Source organism: Pan troglodytes, chromosome 13 (genome assembly GCF_028858775.2).
Source record: "Pan troglodytes isolate AG18354 chromosome 13, NHGRI_mPanTro3-v2.0_pri, whole genome shotgun sequence".
Classification (NCBI taxonomy): Eukaryota; Metazoa; Chordata; class Mammalia; order Primates; family Hominidae; genus Pan; species Pan troglodytes.
The window spans coordinates 122,904,920-122,918,200 of record NC_072411.2 but is presented as its reverse complement, the minus strand read 5'-3'; positions in this window follow the sequence as shown (position 1 = coordinate 122,918,200).

Sequence of the window (13,281 nt, the reverse complement as noted above, 5' to 3'; positions counted from 1 at the left end):
GGTAGATTACAGCAATCTGGGCCGAGGACCTTACCTAAACAAAAGTCTATAGGCATGAAAGAGCATGGGATATCTAGGAAATAAAAAGTTAAACATTTAGAAAGATTGAATCTTATAGTTCAAGGGTGGGGATGAGGTGTAGCAGTGCTTGAGGCAGGACATGTAGGCAGAGAACCATATCATCAGAGACCTCGTTTGCAATGCTAAAGAGTTTGGATTCTGTCCTACAGGCAGCGGGAGCTCCCAGACACACCTTATGCTGCAGCCATGCCAAACTCTGGCTGGTTCCACAGCCACTTCAGGCACTTTCACAACTCTGCGCAGTTCATCTTGTTTCTTCAGCTCCAAATTCCAGCCCCACCTGGCAAAATTATATCATTGTTCTGAGTTGTATACCTGACAACACAGAATTGCTTTTACTGAACTTGGCATGGACATTCTGCCATTGGTTCCCATAAGATGTGAAAACAAACCCATGAAAATTGCTACCCTCTTGACTGTAGTGAAGTTGTTTAAAAGTATTGTTTGTAAGATTTCACAGGGTTTTCTTTATGGGGGCCACCAAGGAAATGTCTCTCAGTACCAAGAATATTTGAGATCTCCCAGAGCTGGTTTGTGTTTAAGCACACTGATGCATTTCAGATGGTTCTCTTCTTTGCTTTAGCTCAGAGCTGAATCTGTGACCCATCTCTATTGAGCCTAAAGGTCTCTTTTTATTTATTTATTTTTTTTTTGTGGGCTAATCTCACCATGCCTTTATTTTATTTGATTCTTCCTATTTTCTCAATATCCTGATTTCCTCACTTACTTTTATATGGATTACCTATAGTTTTGAGATCCATCTGAAATAGTTTTTGAAACAAGTTGGGCTACACATGACCAGGAGAGTAAATAAGAAATAAGTCATCATTATTTGAGATTCTTTAATGCCACCTTTTTTGTGAAGCCTCCTCAGATTCTCCAAGGCAGAGTCAGTCAGTGTCTGCTTGGAAAGCCCACATGCTTTGTTGATGCATTTATTCTAGTCTTTCTGCATTGCTTTATTAGTAATTGCTTACATATTTGTTCATCCCACCCTTCTGGAACACCTTCAAGCCAGGAACAAAAAATTTCAATTTCCCTATTATTTTCCCAGAATCTCATGCTGTAGGTAGGGACACATTTAATTCTTGCTGTATGAATAAATAAATAAATAATGATAATGTAAAAGAAACTTGGGTTAAACTTATCTGTTAAGAGAGCAGAGAATTGGGTAAAAGAATACAGAGAACAGGCTGGGCACAGTGGTTCATGCCTGTAATTCCAGCACTTTGAGAGGCCAAGGCAGATGGATCACCTGAGGTCAGGAGTTCAAGACCATCCTGGCCAACATGGTGAAACCCCATCTCTACTAAAAATACAAAAATTAGCTGGGCGTGGTGGTGGGCACATGTAATCCCAGCTACTTGGGAGGCTGAGGCAGGAGAATCACTTGAACCTGGGAAGCAGAGGTTGCAGTGAGCCGAGATCGCATGATTGCACTCCAGCCTGGGCAACAAGAGCAAAACTCTGTCTCAAGAAAAAAAAAAAAAAGAATACAGAGAACAGCAATCAGGAAGCTCTGAGATGAATGGCTCTATAGAAATACGGAGACACCCAGATGGCCTCAAGTAGCTCAGGGTCAAAGCATCATTCTGAACATGTAGTTGACAAACAGCAAGAGAAAGGAAGAGAAGGAGATTGCACTTGTTTGACGGGAACATGAACAAGGCTAGATGTAAAGCATTTGGCCATAAGAACAGTCACACAAGAAACACTTATTGAGCTACTACTGAATTATTGCACTGGAGGCTGTGCTTACATGTCATAAAAAACAAACAAACAAAGAAAAACAACAGTCTTGCAAGAAGTTGACCCCTTCATCCTGTGACTAAAGGCAGGCTATATGAATTACAAATAATGAAAGCAGGATTGGGAAACACATACAAATTATGAGAATATTTACTGAGTGCTTTTATTTCACAGTTGCGATGACTCATTAATGTATTGTTCAGTGCTTCACCATTCACCTAGAGCTTTCATGGACATAGTCTCCCTTGGGACACATAATGACCCTGTCAGGGCAAAAGGGCAAATGGTTTTCTCTCTCTTTAGTAGATTAGGTGGCTGGGTCTCAGATAGCCTGAGGTACTTACACAAGTGCATTTACGTGGTTAGTGGTTGGTTGGTGGAACCAAAAGGGAGGTTTTTTTTAGCTCACCATCTATAGCACAATATCCATTTTATTTTGCTGCCTCAACAAGTTTTAGACAATGCCTGGTAACAGCCTACCAATAAGACTGAAACTATTTGGAGAGCTTCATTGTGTTGGTTCACTCACTGTGACTTCCCGGAGCCTCTGGGATAAAGTTCAAGTTCATCAGCATAGCATTTGAGGCCCTTCCCAGACTGGCTCTACCTGCTCAGGTGGTGTAAGTCCCCACATTCTTTCCTGGTGCATCTATACCTGCTATGCTTCCTTCTGGGGGTTTGAGCCAAACAGCCATTCCTCCTCTGGAATCACAGAATATCAGTCAGGATCTTTGTTTACTCTTAAATGTTTCTACGTCCTTGCAAATTTTGCCTGTATTCCATGAAATATCCATATTTGTTTTAGCTATAAAAATGTTGAAGTGACTTGTTAATACTCTCAATAGCTTAGCCTTAGAGTGAAGCTGCAGACAGATATGTCATATTTATTCTCTGGCCTTAAGGACTGCCCTAGATGAACCTCTGGAGGTGAAGCCCAAGTTGAAAGACAGGGCATTTTGTTACACTGTGAACTTACTCAAGACAGGGAATGTATCTCATTCTTCTTTTTAACCCTAGCACATCCTCAGATGTATTATACATTAGCTGGCTGCCTGACTGGCTCAATGGATGGATAAATGATAGGTGATAGATGATAGATAGAAGCAATAGATGACACTATGCAAAGAGAAAAATATCTGTTTTTGCCAATTATATATAATTTTAAAAAGTATGCCCTATAATTAACCTCACAGACTCTTCAACTTTTGCACAATGCTGTAACCCTTGTGGACATAAATATGAAAACCTCCTATACGATACGAAAATAAGAATGCATTCATATGAGCATTTTTTGGCAAAGGTCCAATAGAAAACTTCTAAATCTAATTTACCTCATTAATTCTTTTCTCTGATATTCAGAGAAGGCTTTTTTCCTTTAGCATGTATAATAGCATAATGTAGGAAATATGTTCACTTTCAAAATCTCTGTGGGCTATATTTATTGTTTATTGATTGTACCTATTCTAAACTATGCCTTTGCTAATATTCAAATTTCTTCCATTATCGAGCAGACAAAAATGGGTTTCCACAAAGGTGACTATAAAGTAGATTACCATTGACTTTTGTTTTGTAGAAAAGAACAAAGGAGGAGAAGACATACATCTTCATATAATCAATTTACCCCATTTCTTATTAACAAAGTGATAAACATTTGGCTAGCAAAGAGTCAACGTGTGTCAAGTGTGGGTGAAAGGAAAGGAAGGTGAGGTTATTTGAGGGTGAGGGTAGAGGTTAGGGGTGGTTGGCTGTGGTCCCTGGATGGCAGAGTGGGGCTATGTGGAATTTTGGGGGGATTTTCCAGAAAATGTCAAGAAATAGTCTTTTTTCTTTCTTATAGAAGTTTTGAGGAAAACTACCTAAATTAGCTAATTACTTAATTCTTGATTTTTTCCTTATGGAAATGTTTATATACATATAGTATATTTAAAAGAGAACAAGGGAGGGAAGAAGGCATTGAATGTGTTTGTCTGGTTCTCTACAAGTTAACAACTTGCAGCCTCCGTGACACTCATCCGGTCATGGTTGGATGTCAGGAAGGTGACAGAACAGAATGTTTTAAACTAAAACAAGGTGGGGAAGTTAAAGATATAATTTTAGAATTTATGGACATTTTAAAATAGTGGGATTTTTTTTCCTTTTTAATGAAAATATCGGAGAACAAATGACATCTAAAGTAATTACTGCAGTAATTTACCAAATTGAGTCATTTGGTTAGCCTGGGGAAAGTAAGAGTGCATAGTTGAATAATATATGCATAAATGAATAATATAGTTTGCCTATAAAAAGGAGTATTTGTGTGTGTGAGTGTGTGTGTTATATTTTAAAAATTAAGAAATAAAATATTTTAGTGGACTGGGTGATATTTATCTATATTTTTCTTTTCTTTTCTTTTCTTTTCTTTCCCTCTTTTTCTACCATCCTCTCTCTCCCTTCTCCTCCTCCTCTCTTTTTCCTTCCCATTCTGTCTATTTTTCTTCATCTCTCACTTCCTCTTAACAATGTTGGACTAGAAGTCAAGGTAAAGTCCATGCTTTTAATTAACTTGCTGTATGAACTTATTAGGTGAATCACTTAAGCTTTCTATAAAATTAGAAGGCTGACTTTCCTCCAGGCCTCTCATTTTGTGATAGTTCTCTGTTTGACCAAAATAGTGCATAATCTATAGCTGCTGTCCTTTTCCTTCTCTCCAGATGCCCCTCTGTGTCAGCTTCCCAGGTGGGATGGGGTATATTACCAGGCACAAGATCTCTATGGATAGAAGGACCGAGGAGTGTTGACTGGAAGATATGAGACCTCATCCAGACCTTACACATGGATGTGTAGACACTTCTGGGCAAAAGAAAGAATCAGAAGCTCCCCCATGTGGAGGACCCCATAGATCAAATGTCATGTCATTTCATGGAAAAGGTCTGTATACCTCCCATTCTTTCTCCTTACCTACTCAGTGGCCATTTTTCCCTTCCAAAGTTCAACCACCATAATCAGTTTTCTCTCTGTTCTTTATAACCTTCTGAAGTACTCTCTTTTTCTGTCTAACCCTGGTGGAATTACAAGTCCTCCTCCTTTGAATTACCATTAGATTGGGTCCCAGTCAACCTCTGTAAGCTTCCATGGTTGTTTTCCACCATCCTATTGATAGGGACAGGAGACAGGGAAATACTGGGTCTAAGACAGTGGTTCCCCTGCAAAGGCCCACCCTCAAGCCTGAAGACCCACACCCTAAATGAGAACAGACATTCCTGTTTTCATACCCAAAAAGTTGCCTTTTGGCCCAGCATGCCCCCTATCCTGCACCCATATAACCCCGAAACCCAAGCTCCAGAGCAGACCAGCAAGCCAGCAGACCAGCGGACAGAAGGCAGAACGCAGCAGAGAAAGGGAGAAGAGGAGGAACATCTGAACACCGAGAGGAGTTCGTCTGGGGGTGGTGGGAGAGGAATCCGGCTGCTGGACAACCCAGCTCCAGGGGAGGATCGCCTTCACACTCCATCCCCCACTTCCGGCTCCCCATTCATCTCACTGAAAGCCACCTCCACCACTCAATAAAACTTTGCCTTCATCCTTTGAGTCCATGTGTGACCTAATCTTTCCAGGACACTGGACAAGAGCTTGGGTTACAGAAAGTTGTTGTACTGGCCCTTTGCCCTTGTGAAAAGGCAGAGGGTTAACTGAGCTGGTTAACACTCAAGCCATCCGCAGGTGGCAAAGCTGTAGGAGCTTTGTAACCCCAGGGTTGCAGGCACCCACCCCTAGAACCAGCCCAAAGTGCTCACCCGGCCTCTGCACTTGTCCTTCTGCATGCTCCCCCTCCCTCAAGGGGTCTGAGTGATCCAACAGGGGAGCCACACCTCTGTCACATGTCCTGAAAGGGGAATTGGGGAACTCTCTCATTTCACTATCATCCTCTACCCCTAGGTAACAGGAGTGTGTCTATTTTTCTTTGCCACACAGGTTGCACAGTATAATCATTTTACATTATGCACCATCCTGCCCCATTTATCAATTCCTGAATCATTGAAACATGAAGGGTCCCAAAGTTAAATCATCTCTAATTCTGTGTGTATGGCAGATTGAGGACTGCCCTATATAATTTATCTTTGTTCCAATTTAAGAATTTCTACTAAAGGGATTGTTCTAACATCTCCTGTTCAGAACTCCTAGTTCCACTCACTACATTGCTTTGTAACTCACTCAGCCATCTTTTACCAAGTAAGGTTGAGTCACTGCGCAGCCAAAGAACATAATAATGTGCAGAGATGAACATGTATCTCAATTACTTTGTTACATGTTTTATACTTATCATTTTAGCAAAACAATGGTCTAATAAAATGACTTTTATGTCATTCTAAGCCAGGCCATCCTGACTCTACTATTTGGGTTTTAATAGCATATATAAACAAAATGGTCCTATATCTGCTTAGTGGTATAACAACAAAATCCACTAGCAATTCTCGTATTTTTATCATCACTTGGTATTAAGTTAATATCAATGTGTTGCTGGTCCTAAGAATGTCACACAAATCTTATGATGAGCAATTCTTTCTTGCTCCAGAGAGAAAAAAAGGCATATTGATTTAAATTCCAGCAGGACTAGAACAGCATGTTATAAAATGACCCCGTGTGGTGTCTCAAAACTTATTTTTCCCCATATCTTTGTTCCTGGAAAATAATTTCCTCTACCTTTATTTGCCTCTCAAAAATTGCTTTTTCAGACTTGGTTGGGAGAAATGCATCCATTTTCTTCATCAAAACCATTATAGCAAGCTGGAGTATTTAGAAGAACAGCACTGCAATTCACTTTGAAATGCATCTCAAAAATAAGATGGATTGTCACAGGTAGCAGGATGGATAGAGGGATAGATAGGAGATAAAGCAAGTGCAGCAAAATGTTAATGGTAAAATGCAGGGTGGAAAGTATACAGGTATTCAAAACTTTGTGATATGTCTGAAAAATTTTATTACAAAATGTTAAGAAAAAAGATTATAAGACAGAGTCATTTAACCACTGTCCTGGTTCATTTGACAGCACCAACCCTCCAGTGTGCTATGGGATTTGCTCTACCCTGATGTGCAAATGGACAAGCCTTCATGTTGCAGGGTGTAATTAGAGCACCAGTTTAGAAATTTGGCAGTCAGCGCTAAAAGGGAGCATTTTCTACTTTGTGCTGTGCTCATCAAAAGACAAGATTAAACACTCTTGTCATGATATTTTTGCATTGTAACCTGACGAAGTTTAAATTCAGCTAGCTCCAGCATCCTTTAGCAGGTTCAATTCTACTCATAATCACAACAAAACTCACCCTCGCAAAAAGGAAAAACTGAAATGAAGAGAAATGCTTAGTGTCTTATGAGATATCATGTATATATATATATATATATATATATATATCCTTGATAATAAAAATGTAGGTAGAAACAAACAAATGACAGCAAAATCCCTTAAGAAACCATAATAACCAAGAATGAAAGGAAGATGTTAAGGAATAAGAGATAAAACTAAGTGTGAATACTGTCTAGTTCATATAGATGCATATAATCTATTGAAAGAGGTCATTATAAATTTCATATAGTATCTAACAATAATGAACATGAAATGTGTTCATATGTGGTCTCTAATAATGCATCACCTTAATTAAAACCAGAATTATTCTCTTTTCTCTGAGTTTCATTTACAACAGAGAAGGCAGTATCTAGTCTGATGCACAAGCAAGTTACTGAAAGGAAAATGTTCTACTTTTAATTCCAGGGCCAATTATTGGTAATAGAAGAACACATCACCCTATTTAGTTACCTTTTTGAAAGGGATATGCTTTCCTTCTATCTTAAAATGCTTATTGTTATCAAAGACAGCATCTAGACAAGCAATTGACCTTCTTATCATGACCTACAGTTGTCATTGTCATTTCTCTAACTTTACCTTGGGCAGAAATGGTATATATATAAAGTATATCACATTTAAAAGTATTTGATTAGCATATAGCTCATTGTTCTTTCTTCTTTTAATCTTAAAACTTATCTGATATTAATCATTTATACCCTTCAAACATCAAATATTTTCTATTTTCCTTTTTTCTAAATAAATCCCACTATAAAAGAGAAACTTGGGCAAAGATTTTAGAAACATCCTACAAGACAAGAAAAAAAATGAAAAGAAATTCAAACTTGGTCAGTTTCATCATGAGTTAAAATGTCACAGACATTTTGTTTGATGAACAAAATTTTTGGTCTAATTTTGTTCACCTGATCAACTCTTAAAGATTTTTCAATCACAAATGCCAGCATTAGAATTTGGACTGTGCAGTTTAAAAAAGAATCTAAATTTCTCTGCATCATACCAGTAATTTTAATACATCAGTGATGGCATTTTTAATAAACATGTTTTTTCTTATAGATTTATCTACTAAACGTATTTATTAAATACTTATTTTTAGATACTTAATAGATTTTATGTTCTAAGCAATCCTTACATATTTAACTTCAAATCTATTACATACTGGATAGATTACTTGATATCTCCATGAAAAATACATTAACCTTAGTCAGCTCTTTCTTCCTCCTTTCGAAATGCTCTTCTATGGTTAACCCACCCCCATGTTAGGCTCCATGAGAGATTAAACTCCAGGTGGTGAATGAGTTTCCTAGGTGTTCACTTTGTCATGAGCAAAACCCTCATAGAGAGTATACTGCTGATAATAACATCAATCAACACTGAGTCAAATTACTCCCATGTCTTTAGTGATATCTCAGAGGACAGCAAAATGTGCCAACACATTTTTTATTGCTCTTCACAATATGTACCTAGATGACTCTGTCTCTCTGTTTCTCTTTCTCTTTCCCTCTTCTCTTCTGCCTTTCTCTCATCCTCTCCTTTCTCTGCCTCCCTTTCTCAATCTCCCTGTCTCACTTTCTTTCAGTAATTTTAAAATCACGTAATAGTTTGTAGTTGAAATATAAGTTACAATTTTATCCTCATGATGAAATGATGTACCAAAGCATCTGTCTTTATCCAATAATTATCCCATATTGCCTATGTATTTGCTCCAGTTACCTGAAAAAAATCAGACAGGAGTCTGAATCATCTTAGCAATTGCATAAAATTTCCACTACACTGCTAGTCTAGACATGCAAAGAGTATAACCTACAATTTGATAGAGACTAACATATTAGTTATACCTAATATCAAAATAGGCAAGCATTTCTTTTCTCCCTATGATATCATTTTGTTTTGGAAAGTACATTGGTTGCAGAGTAATTTTTTGTAGCTACTTTATAATTTTTCCAAAATACGCTCCTATTGTCCTGAGAAGAAAGAGGAGGAGGAGGAGAAGGAGAAGAATTGTGATCATTAAGATCATGAACAGTATTTGAATAACTATTGACTATGTTTTAAGGGCCTTCAAACAGAGAACTTCATGGACCTGAAAAGAACTTTTTGAGTTTTGCATATTATCTTTAAAAAAAGTTTAAAGCAATGAAAGCTCTGATAACCCATTCACAGCACATATAGGGATAAGAGTAACCTAGAAACACAATTACAGCCATTTTTAGACACTTCAATTAAATTCAGCTCTTGCTCTATCTTAACAAGTTTTTCTATAATATTAAATGAAACTATCCCTCAATAATTATTGCAGCCTTGAATATTTGATAAACAGGCTTTTGTTGTGATCATTTTAATACGTTTTTGCCACATATACTGTATATCTCTATTCTTCACTAGGTATCTGAGCAATAACTTGGAAATGAATTTGGCATAATCAGCAGTTGTCCACCCCTTGCACCACTGTATCCATGACAATATAACATTGGCTGCTGATTGTGAGTGAACTGTGAACAGAAATGCCACATGGTTCCCTCTTCTCTCCTAAATGAGCTATTAGGAGATCATGACCAAGGCTACTGGCAGAGTAAACAACAACTGAAGGACTGCTGTAGGTGGCACCATCTGCAGAAATAGAAAACCACCCTTCAACAATCTGCTAGGCAATTATGGAGCTGGATGGGGTACACTTGTAATAGTTCAAGTCATAAAAAATAGAATGAAACAAAGTAACATCTATGTTATTTAATCTGTTTGGCAATGATTGAGAGTAAATCTTTATTTTAGCACTACCACCAGTCTGGATTGTCTTTTTAGAGCCCAAAATGCTATAGTATCATTGGGCCAACTGAAGCTCAGGTTAAGTTGAAGGAGTTACGAAACATCCAGTCCCACTCGTGTTTGCATCTTCTTGTTCAGCAACATAAACAGATGCCAAGATAGTCTGAAAGTCCTGGGGGTCATTTTGGAGCTAGGAATCACAGATTTCTCCAGTTTCATTCCTTTCTTTCCCTATAAAGTTATTCCTCTTAGGAGAGCTGTAGTCTTTGAATCTTTTGAATCTTTTATGAATTTATAACTCTGAGAGTGGTCAATGCATGTTGTCAGGTTTTATTTTTAAAGCCTAAGGAAGGGGATTCTTTTCACAAATTTCTTTGACATATTTGTAAAAATAAGGGAGGAATTTGGCATGGGCCAGTGTCTCTTTTGCTAAGGTACTTTATATATATACAAGTATATACTTTATATATATACATGTATAAATTATGTATATAATTGTATATAATTTTGTGTGTGTGTGTGTGTATATATACACGCTTTTTTTTTTTTTTTGGAGACAGTCTTGCTCTGTCACCCAGGCTGGAGTGCAGTGGTGAGATCTCAGCTCACTGCAACCTTCACCTCCCAGGTTCAAGTGATCCTCCCACCTCAGTCTCCCGAGTTGTTGGGATTAAAGGCACACCCCACCATGCTGTGCTAAGTTTTAGTAGAGACAGGGTTTCACCATTCTTCCCAGGCTGATCGCGAACTCCTGGCTTCAAGTGATCTGCTCACCTTGGCTTCTCATAGTGCTGAGATTACAGGCATGAGCCACCGCAACCATCCTATATATGCATTTTTCAATGTCCCATAAGCTTCAATCGAATTGGACTCATGATATGAGATAATAATAGAAAGAGGCAGAAATTGTCCCAGGTTCATTGGAACAATGGCTAACTGTATGAATCACCCACATTTACAGATCTAGGGAAATAGTTTACCAGCCATGGGACAAGAAGAAACAGATGTCATCGGAGAGACAGGGCTGTCCCAGGAGGCTCAGGACTATGCTGGACAGGGATTGTCTGACCCTGTGGAACCCATCTCCAGTGAGATACTGCAGGGCAAATGAGGACCAGGGGATTCTGTGCTGCTGCAGAAATACCCTCTCTGGAGTCCATTCAACTGTGGAGAAACAGTATGTTCTTTCTCTCTGTTTCTCTTTCCCGGCTTCCTTCTTCCCTCTCAGCATAGGAATCTTAGCTAGAAAAGTCAAACGTCTCTTTGAGCTTCTCTGGGAGATGTAAGCCTAGAGGCACCGACCAAGAGAAGAAAGCAGAACAGCCTCCAGTCCTGATTCATGCTGAGGTCTTCAGGAGGGAGCATCCAGTGGGAGTAAGCAGAAGAGTTCGAGTCTTGCTTTTTCCTTTCCATTGAAGTGTAGACTCCTGTAGGGCAAGTCTGAATCTGTTTCGTTCAATACTTCATACATTATATATAACACACAGCTTGGTATGTAGTAGATACTTAAAACTATGTGATGAATGCATCGAAGGATGAATTAAGCATCCCACCTCTGAATGTGGGCTCTCTGACAATGCACTGTCCCCCAGTCTCCCAACCTGATGAGTCATGGGAAGGTGGTCCTCAGGTCTCTGAGGGTCCTAAAGATTCCATGATCTATGGTTATGTTCTGCTTCATTTTTGCATTACTAACATGGAGACAGAGCTTCTTCTTGTGCTGAAACTCCAGTATTTTCACCTCCCCCTACCTGGTGCTGACAGTATTGGTGGAGAGGTTGATCACAGGCTACACAGATTAGCCTCTCCAATTCAGATGGATGCTGAGAACTTCACCTCAGCCACAACCTTGCTGCCTTCTTCTTCTCTTTTCATCTTTTCTTCCTGCTTGCCAGAGGGTTCAGGATAGTAAGAGAAAAAAATACCACGTCTCTGGTCCAAACATTGTCTTTCTACTGAGTATTCCTTGCAGTGGGGCTCACTTCCATGGTGGCTGGAACTGCTGGTGGGGAAGGTGGAGTGAGCAGGACTGAAAGGCGGTGCAGAAATGAGAAGGAAGAGGAGAAAGAGATGCAACCTTAGAAGACCAGGAGCTACCAAGTACAGGACAGGGTGATTATATTTACAATGAGATTCTCATATCCTCTTCTCTGCAGTCACCATAGGGCTATGCCTGCTCCAAGGTCACACTATGCAGTGCAAAATTGGTTTCAGGGGCTTCACTTCAACAGTCCACTAATACAAAAGGGAGAGCTCATGTCTCTTTCTTCAACACCTGAACTCTGCAAATGTTTCTGAGATTGACCCAGTTCTTTCTTATCACTTTCCCTGAACACACGGTTCTGTCTTATCAGTTCCCTGGGATTGAGCCTAGACAGCCAATCCCATTCAGCATCTGCTTTCTGCTAGAGTTATCCAGTTTTGCTCAATCTCTCCTGCCTGTTCAGAGCCTCTCTCAGCACCAGCACAACAGCCCTCTGTCTGTTCTATTTTTGTTATGATCAAGCTGTAAAATAAAATGAAAATAAGTGGTAATGAATTACTTGCAGAATCCCATATTGTTAGTATTGATTAAATATTTGCTGAAACGTTTTCTCTGATGAGAAAGGGGAGAGGGATGATTGATTACCAACTCTGGAAGGAGTTATGTTGTGGCTGAAAGCTACAAGAGTTAAAGCCAGTCAAAATCTGGCTTCAAGTCCAGAAGCTTCTACTTCTTAGCTGTGTGACTGAGACAAGGTACCTGATCTTCATGAGCCTCAGTTTGCTTTCCTACAATGCCTGGGTAAATGACAGTATCTCACCTAATCATTGTGTACAGCTCTATGTCTAGCACTGGTATGCATTTAGCAAACACTGCATCTCTAGCATCAATGCTTCCCTCCTGGAAGGAAAAAACAACTGTTCAGAATTCTTGTCTTGTGCTGTTTCTATATAGGTTCTAGCAAAAAACAGAAGTTGAAAATCAAGGTGATTGCAAAGATGGCCATGGTAGCTACTGAGCAAGTGTAGTATATAACAGGTGGGGAGAGAAAATAAACTGGGTAATTTAACCACCTAAAAGTTTTAATCATCTTTAAGTGTTCGTCCTTAAACCCAATCTCAACATAATCTGCCTCAAGTACACTAAACTGTTTTAGACAATCCCATCCATTCAACTAATATTTAGCTGAAGTAGATGTTAGATATCATGTTTGGCACTTACTGGAGCCATTTCATTTGGTGATAACTAAGAAATTATAATCCTCTCTCTAAGGAGTTCAAATGGAGAAGCCTCAGATGACACATATGCAATAAATTATGATACCATGTATTAATAGCTATAATAAAAGTATGAAAAAACTGTCATT